The sequence below is a fragment of the Papio anubis genome, chromosome 7, assembly GCF_008728515.1.
Source record: "Papio anubis isolate 15944 chromosome 7, Panubis1.0, whole genome shotgun sequence".
Lineage (NCBI taxonomy): Eukaryota > Metazoa > Chordata > Mammalia > Primates > Cercopithecidae > Papio > Papio anubis.
Window position 1 is genome coordinate 150,389,889 of NC_044982.1, and position 19,059 is coordinate 150,408,947.

The following is a 19,059-nucleotide window of genomic DNA, read 5'->3' on the forward strand; positions in this document are numbered from 1 at the left end:
TCCTACCTGGTCTGGATCCCCAGGCCTGTATCTTCTGGCCCAGGAAAGGTGATGGTCTCTTCCCAGCATTCAGCTAAAGAAATACATTTCATAAACCATATCTGGTTAATCACTTTGTAAAAGCAATAGAACTGAATTTAAGTTTTTTCTCAAACTCCTGGCTTCAAGTGATCCTCCTGTCTCGGTCTCCCCTTTAAAGTGCTGGGATTACAGGTGTGAATCACCACACCCGGCCCTTTAAGTTTTTTCATTTTAAGTTGATAGATCCCTGATTCTTTACAATTATAGTTATTTTTTTAAATAATATTTTGACTGGTTTGCTCAAGTTTTTATTTTTAGCACTTTACTAACATCGTTCCTATCAAATTGTCAATGTAGATGATATGATCAAGATATAATAGGCCAGGTACGGTGGCTCATGCCTAGAATCCCAACACTTTGGGAGGCCAAGGTAGGAGGATCCCTTGAGAACAGGAGTTCATGACCAGCCTGGATAACAAAGGGAGACCCCCATCTGTAAAAATAGTTTTAAAAAATAGGCCAGGCATAGTGGTTGCACACCTGTGGTCCCAGGCTACTTAGGAGGCTGAAGCAGGAGGATCACCTGAGCATGGTGAGGTTGAGGTTGCAGTGAGCCAAGATCATGTCACTGCACTCCAGCCTAGGCAACAGAACCCGACTTTGTCTTTAAAAAAATTTATATATATATATATATACACACACACACACACACACACACACATATATACACACATCTGCTCCATATAGAGATACTTGTATAAAACTTTAAATATATATATATTTGTGTATAACTTTAAAAGGCAAAGTGAGAAGGAGAAAATAGTAAAAGCATGCCTAACTTTTAAAGTTATATTCAGGAGATTCCGGAGATTGCTTGCCAAGTTTGTTTGTTTTTTTTTAATTTAACACATTGTCTAAAGAAAAACAACTTTTACCGAAACAGTGTATCGAACAATAAGAACTTCACTAAAGAGTGATAAAATTTTCCTTATAGGAAGGTTACAGATATCTCTATTGATCTTCTGTATCTTCCTTCTAGAAGTAAGATCCTTATAAAAGAATAACTCAAGGACACCATAAATAAAGTAAAAAAAGAGAACCAACACACTAGAAAAAAATACTTGCAAACCACATATATGAGGCTTGTATCTAGAATATGTAAATAACTCTTACAACTCAATAATAAAATGACAACCTAATTTAAAAATGAACAAAGAATGTGGATAGACATTTCTTCAAAGAAGATATACAAATAGCCAATAAACACATAAAAAGATTCCCAACATCATTAGTTATTGAGAAAATAGAAATCAAAACCACAGTGAGATACTACTTCATACCTACCAGGAAGGCTATAATCAAAAGGACAAAATATATAAGTGTTACTGAGGATTCTGAGAAATTGAAACCCTCATACATTCCTATGGGGAAATGTAAAATCATGCAGTCACTTTGAAAACTAGTTTTATGGTTCCTCAAAATGTTAAACCATATGACCCAGAAATTGTGCTCCAAGGTATCTACCCAAGAGAAACAAAAACATATGTCAACACAAAAATTTATACATTAATGTTCATAGAAGCATTTAATCATAATAGCCCAAAACGGGAAACAACAAAACGTCTACAAACTAATGAAAGGATAAACAAAAGGTGGTATATTGCTACAACGGATTTTTCAGCAATAAGAAAGAATGAGACAACATGAATGAATCCCAAAAACATTACACTAAGTTAAAGCTAGTCATATTGTATAATATCAATTACACAAACTGTCAAGATACGCAAATCAATAGAAACCAATAGTAGATTAGAGATTGCCTAGGACTGAGCTGAGCAAGTATGAGAATGGGGAGCCATACCTGACGGGTACTGGGTTTCTTTTCGGGGTCGTAAAATATTCTGTAATTAGATAATGGTGACGGATGCACGAGTTTGTGAATACACTAAAAGTCAATGAATGTACGCTTAAAAAGGGTGGATGTTACAGTATGTGAATTGTATATCCATAACAGGTTATAATTGAAAAAAGAATACTTATATAACATATAATACACTTAATTTTAAATTAGAATGAAGGAAGGAAGGACAGAAGAAGGAATAAAAGGAAGTTAAGGAGGAGGGAGGGAGGGAAAGAGAGACACACACACAGATCTCAAAGAAGTCAGTCATGACCGTGGGCACGCTTCTAGTGGAACCAGGCTCCAGATGGAATGCAGTCACATGCACATTAGGTCATATGAAGTAAGCTATTTTATTTTACATATTGTATCAGAAAACTTAAGGCATGTTTCTTTAAACTAATCAATTGGATATTTCTCACAGCTTATTTTAAATACTGTAAAGTTACCTCCTCATATTCTCCTGTGAACTACATCATCAATGTTCTTCATGTTTTATTTTCCTGACACACCAGATAGGATGTTATTTCCATTGAACACAATCCTGGTCTTCAAACTATCCACATGATTCAAGCATGCCACTTCCCACTGATCCAACAATTTGGTAAGATATTATAAGACTGGAAACAATGGAGAGGAGTGGAAGATCTTTCCAGTTCATGTTCATAAGTACCCAGCATGATTACACCTACTGTTCACAGATTTCCAGTGACACTTAAAATTTTAACAACGTACTTTTCCAACCTCACAAACATAGGGACCAAGAAACACCTGTCACAAGTACCACTGATCAACCCAGAAAATGCCACCAAAATGGGAGGAGAGAGTTAATAAATCAACTCCTACTGCTTTAAACTCCAATTCAAAAGTCTCTCTGTGACTTCCAACCTGTTTGGGTTAATCCCTAGACAGGTGGCAACCTTACCAGAGTAAATTAACCACCCCCTAATTGTACAAAAAGAGCTTGCTGGTAACTGACAGGAATACAGCTAAATATGACTGTGCCCTTAGGGAATATAAAATTTACATAACCCCCTTAGAGGTTAAGGGAATCGTGACTTCTATAAACAGAGATTTTAATTTAACAGAAAACATTTTAAAATAAAGTTTAGGTATACAGCCTTTTAAGGAATTGAAACAGACATCATAAGCAGGTAAATACAGAGCTGCTGTGCGAGGAAATTAAATTATCCAAGACTGTTTTTACCCAGAAGCTTTTTAACCTTCATCCTGTATGGCTTATTTTGGATGATTTTTCAGCCAGATAATAAAAAGTAATTTCATTTAAGTGCTGCAGTCACAGAGTTTACTGCACGAAATCCTTCTAAGCTTCCTTTCCACATCTCTTTGCGGGCACACCTCTAGCATCCGTTCATTCTTTGGGAAGCATACTTTCCTCTATGTGTGCGCAGAGTCCCCTAGAAAAAAATCCCAAACTTCATTCCCCTGTTCTCATTCACTTCAAGAAGTGGTCAGCTTTGTGAAAACGTAGAAGTCGGACTTTCGGTCATCTTTATAAGCCAAAAAGTGTATTTGTTCCTTTTCCATTAAACAGAACAGAAACCACATGGGAGGCAGTATGTCTAAAATAATGAATCAAAACTTTGAAAGCCCCACGCTCAGAAACATATTCACATTCTACATATTTATATATAAAATATATGTAACACTACACAATGCATGATGCTTTTAAAAAACCAGCATCAGGGTTATCTGCTGTGACTTCGTATCAGCGGAGAGAAGGAGGCAGATGGAATTCTGGAACATGAGTAAGATAACACTCATGTCAAAACAAAAAACAAAAAAAAAACTCCTTGTCCTCAAGCATGCTAATGAAGCAAGTGATAAGCTATAGGTCAAATTCCCACTTCTACAATCAAAACTTATCATACAAGCTCTTGAAAAGGGAGTGCATCTGTCATATGTTAATGACTTCAAGCCGTTCACTGAACTTTTAGGTGTATAGGAAAACTTAAAAGCACTTCACAACTCCTTGTGGGTATAATTAGCCTGTTGGAATTGTTGGCAATTCTCATTCTGGGACTTTAAAAGGTCACTCTACTCTTTAAGATACCAAATTTGGAGGTACTCTCCCTTCTGGACAGATTAGGCACACCCTGCAATTAGTATACACAGCTGCACCTGTTGCAAAGCCTTCACTGATGTAAATGGGGACAGTCAACAACATTCTAAATTCTTGAGGGATTATTAGACCTTGGAAACCAAGTGATGAACAAATCTGATGTCTGCTATTGAGGTGATGGATGGTGGTCACACCGTGACCACACACAGAAGCCACAATTTTTATTCTCTATAGACAATTCCAGCGAACACGGAAACCTCATCACTCGACTCTCTCAATCCTGTAAGCAGTCAACATGCAATTTTGCTATTTAACAGAACGAAGTTTTTCATAATCTAGTTGAGTTTCTACAAAGAACAAAGAGAATTCCAGGTTTAAAAAAAAATACAAGTTACAGAAACAGCATTATTGATTTACATAAACTTTACTAAAATCGTAGAGAGATAAAAATGTTGCTGGTCACATAAGGAGAAAAGTTTTTGCAGTTTATAAATTTGTAGGTCAAAGCTACTCAAATTCTTCTTTAAGCTGTTAATCCTTTACAAAAGTATTATACACACTGACAATGATAACGATTTCTCTGCTATAGTACAAAATAATAATATAGATATTTAAAAGAAATGCATTTAGGAAAGAGGCATGAATTTAAGAAATCAGATTCGAAGTTTGAGAAAGTCTGATATAACTGTCATTAAACAGTAGTTAAATCTTAAACATAAAGCCATAAATTATGTCCTTCCTTACTCCCTTCTTCCTTCTGTCTTTCCTTTCCATTTTAATGAAAGAGAAACACAGGGGACAGGGGTCTAAATCCCCCTTTCTCTTTAAACCATGTGAATCTTAGATATTTTCTACGTTAGGAAACACAGTTCTTTGGCAGCTGATATATGTGGTCACATAAACAAAAAGAAATACCGTAAAGCCATCTTAAACTAAGATATTGTGCTTGGTAAATCTATTAAGCAAAGAGCCTCTTATTATCACCACAATATGTTAAATATCATCATATATGCTTAAGTGCTTTTTCTTCATATATAAATTCTTTTGAAAACATAATTGGAATTTTACAAAATAGGGAAAAAGCTTTTTTAAAAGGAGTTTGACTATGTTACTGTTAAGTAGGTATACTTTCTTCTGAGTGTATTAACTATATGTGGAAATACTTTTAAAAGGTCAGCTGAAATAATAATATAAAACTTCAAGTAATGAGACTATTTCAAAATTAGCATTCCAACTTGAATAAAACCAACAGGAGTTGATTACATTCTTATTGCTCTCCAAAAGTATTTTCATCTGATGTTTACTTGAAAGTGTGTGTGTGTGTGTGTGTGTGTACCTTTTAAAAGTCATAGAAGAAAATTATGGAATTGACAATTTTTTTAGGTTTGCTGTTGGGTCTATATGGTAATCAAATTTAGAAAACTATAAATTACATTTAAATTTATTATCTACAAGCAATTAATTATAAAAAAAAAAAACAGCCAGGTGGCTTTCATTACATAAATTACTGTTAATGGCAGAGACCTCATGCTGCTACTGTATTTAGCATTTGCATGTGTCAAGCGCACATAGTGGTGTCTAACTGCTCTCCTCCGGGTAGAACCAAGCATTGAAGCAGAAGGCAAGCTGCCCCAAGTTTCAGACCACACCCGAACTAGTCCTTTCGGCCCCACATATTCCGAAGGGTTTAACATTTGTAGCAGAAAATCTGTCTTCCAATAACATTTTGTTGAAACAGCTTTAAAACCAGATATATAATTACTGATCATTAAATAGTGTTTATCTACACTTTAGTTACTTAAAGTCCTATCTCTATGATTTAAAGATTACCAAAAAAGGTTTAACGAATTTGCAGCAAACCAAGGCATCTATTAATGTCTCACAAATGCAGTTTTTAAAATAATATTTAATGTTGCCTCCCTACCACAGGAACTGTGCTAAATAAATGGACAATAACTCTTTTTTCAGGGTTCTGTCTCTGTTTTACTTAGCCTTTTGTAGTGATTCTCCCAACTCTACAGTAGGTAGAAGTTCCTTCCAAAGACAAGGAAGAATTTTACCTCTTTATTCTGAGAAAAAGCATGAGTTTCAATGATGTAATAGGAGAATAGGAGCTTATAAGATACAGAAAGAAAAACAGAAAGAAAATAAAAATAAATAGCTAATAAGTTTCGTCCTATTTCAAACTCCATCTCAAATAGAGAGATAAATAAGTATCTCCAACCCCCTCCATCAGTACCACCGGAAAAAGGAGAACGTTTTACGAAAATGCTTTGTAAGCCATAGGATAAAATTCAAAAATTACTATAGTCTTCCTTTCTAAGCAAATAAAAAATGCTTTAAAATGTAACTGAAAATCCTAAATTGAGCTACCACTCTGGTATTCAAGGATTAACTGCCTAGTTAGATTATCTAACCCTTCACTTCTCTTCTTCCTCTAAGAAGTCTGCCTTATAAACCACCACTAGAGAGACGGGTAGCGGAATCTGCATTTGGGGAGCACAGAGAAAAGGCGGGCATAAAATAAGGGCCAGTAGTTAACGAAGGAGAGTCTGCACTTACTAAGTATAAGGATAAAGTAACAAGATAAACTTTTTCAGCTAAAAGAAGGAACTAATTTACTCACATTATCTTTAGCCAAAGTAATCATCCTGCAGAAGGAGCGGGATTTGTACATGTACCACCAATGATGCTGCCATGGCTCAAAAATACAACTTGTCTTTAAGAATCACTTTAGAACCACTTTACCAGCTACACAAGAAAACCAGCTTCACAGTCACACCTTCCATCTCACCAAAATACAGGGTGGCCACCAAGTCTAGAAATATAGACAAATACAATAAAGGATTTATTGTTATTGAATTATACCATATGGCAAAACAATTCTGTCTCCAGAATCTACGGTCACATCAGCCCCCTTATTTTTCAAACTTAATGATGCCTTTTGTCTCCATTCTCAAAAGTACCAAAGACACTGTGCCACACACTCTAAAAATACTTGCCAAAAGAGAAGTCCCAAAAGTGTTTTTGCTATCATTACAATGTGTCCCCAGCAGGAAACAGTATTCATCATAGCACTTTTAAAACTGTGAGTCATTAATTTATAGTTGCGATACATGTGAGGGAAAATCAAAGTTCGGTTATTGGAGGACATTAGAAAAGTTAGGTAGAAGACAAGACGCAGGTGCTGATAGCCTGGCAGGCACAGGGCACACCACCAACCAAACCCATGAGCCCCTTCTACCGGAGTGGTTGGAAGCGTTCGCCCTGAGCACACATGCCTAAGAATTCACAGTAAGTGAAATTCAAACTCTTTCCCTCTTATTATTACATAATCATTTTTCAACACCCTAACAAGATTTTTCATGTCTTCCTAATCCCAATTAGGAATCATAGTAGCTTTATCACCATGAATACAAAGCAAAAATTGAGAGCTGCTATCAATAAAACCCTGAGTGTTTTGGTATATGGTGCAAGTTAATGATTCGGTGATGCCACGATCGGGTCATGTCCATGACGAATTTTCAGTGAGCAGCCTAGAAAAGTCAATCAGCGCTGCTGTCTATTTTTATGATGCTGGAGGCAGTACAATGGTAGAGCTCACTGGCACTGTGTGCCAGGCAGGACACGAGGATTTTACTCATAGGGTTAGGAATTCCAGTCCCAGAGAAGGCCAAAAGCAAAGGTCTAATGTAGACAGTTAAGATAAAGCAGCCTAGCCTGAAGAGGAAGCTAAAAATCTTCTGCTTTGGAAACTGCCATATTTGTGACCTCATGGCAGACTGAGAAAACCAAAGAGCTCCAGAAATCACACAAGTAGTTAGTTCACTGGGGTTTTACAATGCCCTGTGGCTGCTCAGTTGGGAATCCCCTGAAAAAGAAGTTCATGAGGTTTAATAATAGGTGACAGATCACCTCAGTAGGTCCAGTTTTGCAAAAATATCCATGCCAAAGACCACAGAGGTACCTGTTTGACATGGTCAAGGTTGGTAAGTATTACACTAGTCTTCATCCGAATCATGTAAGCTACACGCCTAAGATTACAAAAAGAAAACAGGGGATAGAAAAAAGCCAAATCTCCAATCACAAATCTACCTTGATTCCAGCCACTAAAATTTCACGTAAAGACCCCTTTTCAGTCCAAGTTACCCCATGCTCAATGAGAGGACAGTTACACATGGTACCTAGTCTCAACCCCTAATTAAATCCCAGTTGGTAAAGTCATTCACATTCTAAATGGGAACCAACTCCTCACACTGCAGAGTGTTAGCACTGCACAATAATCCACAGTGAAGGAAATGCTGAAAGGAATCTTTTACTTCTTTTTTTTTTTTGATACCCCTACTTGGGACATCAAAACACTGTAGCATTACTTCCTAAAAATAATAGAAATTAGGTTGAATCACATGAAACAAATCTATTTACAAATCTATTCAAGAATAAAAGTCGGTAACTTAGAATTAACCACTGAAATAGGAAAAAACACAAATAAAAATGGATTGAGAAGTCCGTCTGCAAATGTTAGGATCCATTTCTTTTGTCCAGTTTTACATCAAAGTTTCATAAACTACTGAAAACTATACTTTGATGGAAAACATGACTCCATTACTAGTTCTCCTGCTGTAAACGGTCCCACAATTTATGTCTTTGACATGTGGCCACGGAGTTTTACACTGCCACCAAAGTACTCAGTCAATATACAAATTTCTACTAAACCAAGCCATAAACAAATCTTTAACTGAAAAGCTCTGTCTACTCGTTTATAATCTGTTACCTGGAAAAAAAGCAGAAGGTCTCTCCAGCCACCTAATCACCATATCAATGACACATGCCACAAGAGAGAAGCACTAGTTTATTTGATTGATCATGGTAGATAAACTCCAAATAACAGAGAAATTAACAAATGCTTGACATTTGCTCAACATCCATTATTCTGACACTGCTTTCAGAATTTCAAAGCCTGGGAGTATGCTTAATCAACATTCATATTCCCTCGTGAGCTACAGGCACCATATTGCACCCCGCCTTCATACTGATGAAAACTGCATATTGGCCATTTCCAAAATGTTCTGGGACTCCACACAGGGCCCCTTTTCTCTCTTGTTCCTGCTCTGCAGTTTTCTTTTAAACACTTCCAAGACAAAAGCATCTGCCAGTTTTTCTCTCTAGGGATGTATGCAAAATGAACTTAACAGTTTTAAGGCAGGAGTAACCCTCACATCTAAATTCATTCATAGGACAGAAAAGGGCCTAAGAGGCCTCTCCAGGGACAAAACCCTGCTGAAATTCTCCCCACACACAACAGTGGGAGCTTTATAAAATCTAAGTCCAGACAATTTCCAATTCAAATGCCCAACATAGCATGACCTTTGTCAGATCTCTGAGCCCAAGATGCACCCATGATTTTTTATTCTAACCAGCACAGACATTAGACAGGGCACTATTGCTAAGCAGGAGGTTCAATATTTGCATGCTCTTCTATTGTGAAAATGTAACAGTGACAGCACTGTGTCAAATTCTTTTCCCTCTAGAACTTTAACTCCATAGGAGAGGCATGGCTGACAGATGACTCCCCAACATCTGTGTTATGTACACTGCACAGCTGAGGAGCCCTGGATCACTGTCAGAACATCGTGGAGCTGACCTGCACCTTTCTTATGCCTTCTTCTTATCCCTGCCCCAACTCACAAATAAATAAATATCCATAATATAAATAGTGCAATTTTTAACAAAATATAAAGATGGCAAGACAGATGAACATAACTTATAGTCATTAGGCTGTTCACGTAGCAGCTCAACATATGTTGTATAAATGTCCTATACCGAATAATTTATCAGATCTGACACAGTGCACATCATATTGTTTTATTTAATACACTTACTAAAATTTCATGGATCAAGCATCACTTCTGAAAGCACTGAGAAAGCACTAGAAAATATTTATTCACCTCCCGTGATTTATTTTGATTACCCTTACAGCTAACATGATAAAGTGGAACTCACAAAATTACAAGGTTAAGGTTTACACAGCCATTGCTTCATATACTAAAATATAACAAATGGCTCCGTGTCTGTGTTATATTTTACTTTCATTTAGTGTTAAGTAGAACAGTAGACTAAGCACTTAGCTGCCTACTGAATATTTTAATATTTTTAAATAGGACTTAAATATCTTGGCCCAGAGAGTGGGAGCTTAAGTAACAATTTCAGGAAAGAATAGTAAGTCCTTTGTAGGGTACTAGTTAGAACAACACTGCCAAAAAAAAAAAAAAAAAAAATCAAGCATGCTTCAAAGTCATCATCTCCTCAAAAGAGATCACCAAATAAGCACGGGCCCACATCAGAAAGTTAGCAAGAATTCACTGAACGCATAAAAGAACACAATACTATGCTAGGCAATACAGTGTAGAGCTGGAAGATCAAATCACAGCAAAGCACCCAGCTCCCATCCAAAGGATCTCACAATTAACTCAAATAGAAAGCAAAAAAGAGAAATGTATACATTCCAAATGAACAGGTAAAAGTAACTACAATGGCCAAAGCAAAAAAAAAAAAAAAAACCTCACTGGAGCTACTATTCAAGAGACCAAAAAAAAAAAAAAAAAGGATGAGGGAGGGACAGATGGGGAAAGGAAGGGCAGGAAAGGAGGGAGTGGAAAAGGGAGAGATGGACAGAAGGAAGGAGAGAGGAAAAGAGAAAGGGAGGAAGGGAGGGAAATAGATTAGACGTGGCACTTGAGATTCTTCACACTTAAGATTCTTTTTCATCACTTTTCTCCTAAAATGTTTTATCTGGGGGAAGGTCTCCAAGACAAGGAAAATGAAATGAAAAGAATGGTAAAAAGATCAGCCAGGGGAGAGGAGCTGAGAGCTTCAAAAGGCAAAGTCAACAGGGCTTTTCAAAAAAAAAAACAAAAACATGAATGCTTGTTGGCCTGATCATGTCTGGGAGAGCTATTAAAAACTTTATTGTATCAACTGCCTTAGGAAAGACTACTAAGCAAAAAATCTTTTGTTTCCAATGGACTATTTTGTTTAAAATGGAGTAAAAGTGAGATGAAGACAAGACAAGGAAATTATCTTTTTTAATAACTAAGTCAGGTCAGGTGTGGTGGCTCACACCTGTAATCCAAGCACTTTGGGAGGCAGAGGTGGGTGGATCGTTTGAGTACAGGAGTTCAAGAGCAGACTGGGCAACATAGCAAAACCCTGTCTCTACTAAAAATACAAAAAATTAGCCAGGTGTAGTGGCACATGCCTGTAGTCCCAGCTACTTGGGAGCCTGAGGTGCCAGGATCACCCAAGCCCAGGAGGTCAAGGCTGCAGTGAGCTGAAATTGCACCACTGCACTCCAGCTTGGGCGACAGAGTGAGACTCGGTCTCAAAAAAACAATAATAAGTTTTATGTCCATTTGTGAGTGATAAATGAGAATTGTTCCCAAGCATCTACAAAATAATAATCTTCTCACAGTAAAACACTCTCAGGCACCCAAAGAAGCTCCATATGTTTCAAGGTGTAGATACTACAATCCAGAAGCAAGGCATCAGCTTCTCAAAAACTTGACCTTACCATCATATCACAGGAGAACTGACAGTCAATGAGATACTTCGTGTGGACTAAAGAAACCACAAAGCCATGTAATATTGTATTGCAAGTGAGGCAGCAGAGTGACTTTAGATGAATAACAGGTTATTGTAAAAATACGGAAGGTTCTATCATACTGCACCCTCAGAAAGGAAAGATAAAGACGATGAAGTCAAATAGAGTTCAATATCAAAAACAGTAAAGTTCCAATCTCCCAAAAGAAAAGAACTAAAAATAGGAAAATAATCTTGCTCAGTTTAATGCATGGTGATGATGGTACCTGGAAAATCCTAAGTACAGAATAATTTAACCCTTACAGCTTTATGTCTGAGCACCAAAACCACTATAGCCATAATGCAGGGTTTCTATGAAAGTGAGTGCCAGCATTAACAGATAGCCTTAAGAGTTGGGATGGTGGTAGAGAGGTTACGTATCAAAAAATTCAGTAAGAGGACACTGAGAGCACTGAAGAACGAGTTTGAGCGTTGCAAATTCTTGCTGGGACCCCTATCATCACCATCACTCTGGCATTTTATTTCTAAACAAGAAATATATTTTACCTTTCTGAGATTATTTTCTGGTTACAAGCCAACCATTATGAACCTTTCAGTGAATCACTGAATAGGGCACTTAAAGGGATAAACAATTATAAAAATAACTCTGTCACAGGCGCATACATTTTATTTTATTTAGTGATGTAATAAGCTTAGGGGCATATATCAGGTCCAAAATGGTCTTGGTCATTAATTTAAGTAATAAATCATAGATCTTGCCAACAATGACGGCAAACAGATGCTAACAAGGAAATGTATTATTTAATATTGCCATGTGTTATAAAAATGTAAGTGTGTTTAAGACATGTCTTAAATTTTTATAATAATATGCATTTAATACATTACTGTTTTGACACACGCAGGAATCAGATTTACAGGGCCCATTCCATAGCCTCTTCTTCTGTGAACCTGAGAGCATATTCTGGGTTGTTTTTCTTGGTTGTTTTTTTTTTTTTTTTTTTTTTTTTTTAAAGAGGGGGAACCTGCAAAGTGCATGTTTGCAACTATCTAATTGGTTGTCTTGCTGTTTTGCAGTAAATAATGTCAGTATCGAAACTCATTAAAAAGAATGAATCTATGCACTTTGCCTGAATTTGAAACTAGAACATCTAAAAATTATAATTTTTAAAGAAACATTATAGCCTAAGAAATATATAAGAACATATTTTATATTAAGTTGGCAACTAATTTTTTTTACATTCATTTTGAACTGCTCTGCATGATACCAGGCAAAAACTACTTAATTAACAAGTTTACAAGTAAAGGTCAATATTCAAAAATTTGGAAGTAACTAAGAAAAACTCCACTATATATCTTCATGCAGAAATTCTAAGAATCAAACAGTAGTATATCAAAACACAAAGTAACTTAAAATGGAGTCTTTCTATCCATAAATTTGGCACATTATGCCAAACCATAATATTCCCCATCTAATATTTCCTTTTAGAGCAGTAGGTTTCTATTCCTTTGCCAGCAGGTCAAATCCTCCTAGGGAGAGGGCTTGTGAGAAAAGGGAATTAGGGGCTAAAAAATTAATCTAAAACCTCTTTTAAAAAAAAATGAGCTTTTTTTTTTTTTTTCACATCAACAAGATACTAACTCCACTAAACGTATTTTTTGTTAGTAATTATTTTGTTTGAGTTTCCTTTTCAATCAACTCTCCCAGCTGCCAGCATGGTCTTCCCCCTTTTTATTGTAGGCAAGGAGTTCATTCTTTAGAACACTTGAGGAAGCAGTGCTCGGAGTATGGAAACTAAATTTTCTTCATTAAATCTACTGAAGCAGATATTAAAAATGCATTTAATATACTGGCAATGGTCGGTGGGCACCGCTGACTGTGACAGGCCAGTTACTGATGATGTGCCGTCAGATGGCCTTCTCAGCAGGCGTCTGGGTCTCAGGCTGCTGAAGGACAGCAATATCTTCCCCTGTGTGTAAGCTCTATTCATCTCCCAAGTATTTACTAAATCACAGGCCTCTGCACACATAGCCCACGTTTTCAGCGTATGCTAACAAATGATGGATGGCCTCGTCAATTCGTTATGTCCTGAAAGCATGGTTTCCTGCCATTCCAATCATCAAACCTCAGCGCTTCAGAGCTGATCAGTCCCAGGGAATATATTTTGCAGGCTCCATTAAAAGAGTAGAAGTTCTTTCCATTACAGTCTCCGGTACTCTCCTCAACTATTTGTTGTTTCAACCAATTATTTGGCCAGAATATTCAATAGGTGTTCAGGTACTATAACATGGGCAGGTTTTTTCCTGATATTCATCAAGGTGTAATTTCTTTTATGACAAATCAGTGGAGGTATCTGAACATAAAATATTTGATAGAGAAATTCATGTTTTAAAACAATTTTCCTTCTAGATACCATGGGCAAAAATCTTAAAAATATTGTATATCATCATATTATATTTATTATGTTATATTATATTATAATGTAAGTGTATTAGCCAATGCACTTCAAAGGAACTTCCAAGGCAATAGCCATTCTGTAAATCATCTAATGCTTTTAAGACAATAATTCACACACATTCTCTTAATTATAATCTAGACAAAGGCACAAACTGCTTAAAAATTCTCCTGACAGTTCCAAAGTTAGATGACAAAAGATCAACTTGTCAAAGAAAAAATATTCTTAAAAGAACATTTATTTTCAGTTCCAAGGTTATATATGTCAGTTGTCTTTTCCATAAGCCATAAGAACATTTTTTTCTCTATAGCTTATCTATGGAACAGAAAATAAATAAGAGCACAGTCATACCCTTTACTCAGAAACAGTAAACTTCATAAAAACAGATGAACTTACCACAACTAAACAGAAAGCTGAGCTTTGAGGAAATGGGGTGGTATTAAAGAGCCAAACAACTGCTATAAATAAGCTTCTTGAAATGCTAAAAAAAAAAAAAATTGTTTTAAGTGCCGGACTCCCATTTAGCCAATAGCCACATAGGCACCAATACACCTTCAGCCAGTGAAAGTCCCACCACACTGTCCTGCCATTCACCTCAACCTTAACCTCAAGATTAAGCTCATTCTTATTGCGCACAAAGGTCATCTGTATTAGGTCAAAATTCAAAGTCCCTTGTCAGAAAAGGTTGATATATCCCAACCTTTCCTTCTCCATGCATCAAATTTTTCATGGTAAAGTCATATTCAGCAGACAGTATATTCAGCAATTTATTGTGCCATTGTAATACAGTGCAGAATACAATCGTCCAAAAAGCTATCACATGAATAAAATATTTTTCATGACTCTGAACCAAATCTAGACTCCTTACACACCTCTAACGGAGGAAATAACACTAACCAAGTCTTGTTTCCATGCGTCAGAATAGTTATATGGCAAATAATTGTCCCTAAAATACAATCTATAGCATAATTATGTTTTTGCTTCCATAGGCTTTGGGAATAGGCAACTTTTTTTCAAAGCGTCACTGAAATTTTTAAGTGTTTTTTTTCTTTAATGCAAAAACATCTCACTTGTTTTAATACTTTTATTCAAATCTGGCCTAAGCAGTTTAACTGAAGTAGGTCTAAACCTGAAACCCTCTCTTTGATCTAGAACCTAGAGGAAGATAGGCTCTATGATACAATGAAAACTAAAGGAGAAAAATTACTGTCTTGCCCAATTCATTACTATTACAATTATGTGATCAGCAGAACTGCAAAAATAATATAAATTAAAGGAAAGATTTGAGGGCACCATTCTAGAATACATCGTAATTAGTAAAACCCAAAGCCTTAAGGAATAATCAATCTATTATCTTTAAAGCGTGTATGCAACTCCTTTATGTTTACCACAAGGACTTTTCATAATCAGTATTGATGAATGGCTTCAAGATCATTTTAAAAACTCTCATTCTTCAAATGTGATTAATACCTATATTGAACACTAAAATCAGTGTTCACACGGACGTGATGATCTAGGGCATCCTATAAAATCTCCATGCCCTGGAAGACTTACACCTGAACTTACATATTTATTGGAGTCAAGCTACTTCCTGATAGAGCAGAGCCCTGAGTCTAAAACTGGTACTCACTCAAATATCTTTCATAAATGCATAAACCCCTTCTTACCAAGTTGAGACAAAAAAGTGAAAGAGCTTCCAGATATGAGTGGTTGCATTTGAAAAAAACAAGTAGATAAGAAAATACGTGGAAGGGGGTGGTTTTAGGCAAAATATTTTCAGTTCTAATATTCTGAGTCTAACTATCACATCCATAAACACCACTGCAACAAGCAACCATGAATAAGTAATGGTACCAATAATATAACAGCAGTAGCAACCAGTGTAGTATCAGGAACCATGCTAATCATTTTACATGTACTATCTTACTTCAAATTCAGAACAATTCCATTTTATAAATGAGGACTCTAAGGCACCAAAAAGTGAAGAAACTTACCAATTAGGTATCTTCCCTCTATTTTTTTTTTTTATTGGAATAACTGCCAAATGAAAATGTAACATCTGAGCTTGAATTTTTCTAAAAATAATTTCTGACATGATAAATCCTCGGGTGTACCACTAGAGCATTTCTAAATTCGTAAGAAAGTAAAGAATCACTGTAATGTCCCTAAACTTCACTAATTTATCAATTTTAAAAGGGACTCATTTTTCTAAATGAGACATGTATACATAGCTTTAAAAAAAAAAAAAATCAAGCAGCATTCTTTAGGCAAGTTCAATCAAATGTCCATTATGAATGTACCATAATACTTACAATATACTAGGTACTCCTAAGATCCAAGACTAGAATTCCCGTTCCCATGCTAGCTACGGTAAGGGAAAAATAAGGAGAAAGCCCAACAATCACAAAGATCTTATAAGAATGAATGAGTTACACATGGTAGTAGTGTGAGTCTCTTTCAGAAAAAAGGCTACAAAAATCAGAACAAATGGGGTTTAAAAACTTCTATAAAAGACATCCCTTGGAGCCATAATGTACAGAAGTCTCAGACTGGTGATAGAATGCAGTGGTGTGTGAGGTTTAACAACTGCCTTTGGTAGTGAGAGGTGGTGGGGCTGGAGAAGGGGGAAGCCCTGGTTGTACCATTTGCCAATTTCTGTGGTGTAAACACTCCCACTGTGGATGAATTTTAAGCTACCAATATGAGGTCGCGGTTTGTAGAGTCTGGAAAAGATGCTCACAATCAGCTCTCACGAGCTGGAAAGAGCACCAGCATCCATTGGCTGTAGGCCAAATTCAGCCCACAGACTTGTTCTGTTTGGCCAGGAAAATGTTGGCCCACACAGTGCTTTAAAAATTCAAACAAATTGACAACATTTAAAACTCAGGATATTTTATTTTTTCTTAAAAAAAAAAAAAAAGAATCAGATCTAGAGCTGCTTTCTAAAGAGTAGAAGGCCTGGCAGCACGAGGCCCACATTCCTGCATGGCACTGGATGGCTGGCATAAAGTGGCCACTGCCTTGTCGGTACACACAACTGTACTTTCGCCTAGCTGCAATCCCAACCAGGTCAGCTTCATTTATTCACTTGCTATTGATACTTGTCTGGCCCCTAGAGGGATGGGAGTCTGTGATCTCTAATTTAAAAGCATGAATGGACAGTTTTGCATCCAGATGTGGAACTTTGGTCAAATCACTGGGTAGGACTCCTCCCTCAGTTTCTGCATCTGCAACATTAACAGATTTGACCAAACTTATCTCTAATCGCGATCTCGATCCAACACTGGTGTGCTTTGCAAGTCACTGAATCTGAACAATAAGAGAGGTATGCAGGTCCCTCCCGAGCAGCTTTTATGATCTGCATGTAGAGAGTTCCAAATGCGCCCACCAACATGCAAATAAAAAATTGAACATGTTATAAACTTGAGGTTAAATGTATTTTTATCTTTATATATTTTAGTTGTCCTCAGAAAATGAGAATCTAGATAATTTTAACTTTATCCATTAGGAAACAGCTATTTGTTACATACAGGTTGTTACATACAGGCTGGAAGAGTCTGTGGACTTTTTAACATTATACAAGGAAGAGTCTGCCTCATATTCCCAGTCCATTTACCACCTTAGCTAAATGGGGCTCGAAGTGTAAGTTAATTTCAAATTTTATTAGCTTTCCCTACCAATATTATCAGCAAAAACAAATAGCAGTGTAATATACCTTAAGTAAAGGATATCAGCTTGAGAGAACTGTAGACAGAAGCAATATTTTTTTTAAAAAGTGCCTGTCTAACTTCATGTGTAAATGTAGAAGACACATTCAAATGACTCTTCAGCTCCCAGATCTCAACCACAAAAGAAGCCACTTACAAGAGTCCTATACACACCACATCATAAGCTACAGAATCATAGGAAGATAAGGTGTGTCACAGGCATGAATGTCCAACCACAAAATCTTCACCCTGCATCTCTATTCATCCTAAAACATTCCTAGATGAAACAAAGTTCTATTTGAGAATAATCATAAATATCTATGACAGACACTGATTCATAAATGTGCTAAGTGTAAATCTGGATCATTCATACTAGGCTGAGCTGAGGATGTACAAGTCAGTTTGCTGGTAAGTGAGTTTAGCCAACACCAGCATCCCAAAGTTGAGTAGACCTTTCCCATCCTATATAGTGCTAACTGCAAACCTGGGGATTTTCAATAGTCTTAAATGATGAACCATGTAAATATCAACGTCTGCTATGCCTCCTATTTCATATAATAGAATAAACACAAGTTCAGAGTTTATGTCTCATCCTTTTTTGTTCCTGGAACAAATGACAAGTCTTAACTAACAGTGACTGAAAAATAATTAAAAATAGATATATGTTGGGGGAGGGGGGCAGTGATGATATACCAGGTATTTTAAGTCTTAGTCTTCGATATGACTACTACTTCCAGGACAACCTCAGAAAAAGACTGGGCTTCACACAGAATTGCCTCAATTAGCAGGGGCCGGTGTTTGGTCAGGGAAAGACCTAGTACTTATATATTTCATTGAACAGCTATATTAAGAGATATGGACCTACCTTACTTTTTTCCTCTACTTGAATTGCTTTGTTTCAAAATATTTATTCTCATAGTCTTGAAGTTATTGCTTTAAGTATAATAGCTTTAAACATTTTTTAGCAACTGAATCTTAGTATTTCAAACACATAAAAGAAATAGGTCCTGAGAAAATTTAACATTTTACTTTGGATGAAAAACTGCAAAGCCCTCGTTATCTCAGTGAGATCCCAGCTACTTAGGAGGTCACAGTTTGAACACCACAGTAGGTTAAAAAAACAAACAAACTTTTACTTGCTGTCAGGAAGCCAGAATGAATAGAAAAGATCACCCTTCAGCCAAGAGGCGTAACTGGAAAATGGCAAGACATGTCGCTGTTCCTTGGCATGAAAGAAGCTTTGGCTTACGAGGAAGGACTACTGACTCTTCACTATATGTTTCATGAAAGGGTAGG

At 36.5% G+C, this 19,059-nt stretch overlaps 1 protein-coding gene across 6 annotated transcripts in view; it reads right to left on the bottom strand.

Annotated features, from left to right (window-relative positions):
• The window catches only part of C7H15orf41 (chromosome 7 C15orf41 homolog), a 243,501-nt gene that overhangs the window by 214,708 nt on the left and 9,734 nt on the right, over positions 1 to 19,059 (bottom strand). The window contains exon 2 of one of the 6 annotated variants that reach the window (XM_009209881.4): positions 7 to 73. The exons of the other annotated variants lie outside the window; for them this stretch is intronic. The gene's annotated coding sequence lies outside the window, so the exon portion shown is untranslated. The remainder of the gene's footprint in view (positions 1 to 6; positions 74 to 19,059) is intronic. 6 annotated transcript variants of the gene reach the window in all.